At 39.0% G+C, this 718-nt stretch overlaps 1 protein-coding gene across 1 annotated transcript in view; it reads left to right on the top strand.

Annotated features, from left to right (window-relative positions):
• The window catches only part of LOC116703610 (cytoplasmic phosphatidylinositol transfer protein 1), a 46,871-nt gene that overhangs the window by 36,488 nt on the left and 9,665 nt on the right, over window positions 1-718 (top strand). The window lies entirely within an intron of this gene.

Below are 718 nucleotides of genomic sequence, written 5' to 3'. Positions count from 1 at the left end.
AAGGCCACGTTTAAAATCATCCACAGTCTGTGATGTTAGATGTAATCCCTCTAATGTGTTGTTTTGTGGGTCTGCCCTGGGGTCATCTCCCAATTGGATATACTTGAAATACCTCTGCTGGGATGAGTCCATTATTAATTCTGATCAGCATCCTCATCAACTTATGTTTTATACAAAGGAGCACCAGTTCTTCTGGACATCTAAATCAACTATATCCGTAAGGGTAAACAAAGACACCCTGCCACGGAAACTAATTTTGTCAGCTTGTTTCTAAAATGCAATTGCTAATTGTAATCACTACTCCAAAGCTTCGCACCGTAGATGAAGTTTGAAATGTAAAATCAACTTGTAAGAGCTTTACCTTAAGGCCCAGATTGTTCTTCACCAAACACGTGCATATATGCCGCCCCAATCCGCCTGGCAGTATCAACTGATCAATCCAATTTTCTTTAAAAAAAACATTAAGAATCCCCCAAAGCTTTCAACAGGTCAATTGACTATTGCTGAGAAAAATGATTTTTTTGGGGGGGGGACGTTAGAGGAACAATAACCTGCCCACTTTTTGTCCAAAGCAACAAGGAAACATGAATGAACCATACATAAAATTAGCAGCAGGCTGATCTTTTCTCCTGAGACTGGACAGATACATGGAACATCTGGATGTTTGAGAAAGGTCATTCATGTGTGAAAGTGAATGAGTAAAAGCTTTTTTTTTTTT

Source organism: Etheostoma spectabile, chromosome 15 (assembly GCF_008692095.1).
Source record: "Etheostoma spectabile isolate EspeVRDwgs_2016 chromosome 15, UIUC_Espe_1.0, whole genome shotgun sequence".
NCBI classification, from domain to species: Eukaryota; Metazoa; Chordata; class Actinopteri; order Perciformes; family Percidae; genus Etheostoma; species Etheostoma spectabile.
Note: the sequence above shows the minus strand (reverse complement) of the source record. Positions and strands in the feature narration are given on the sequence as shown.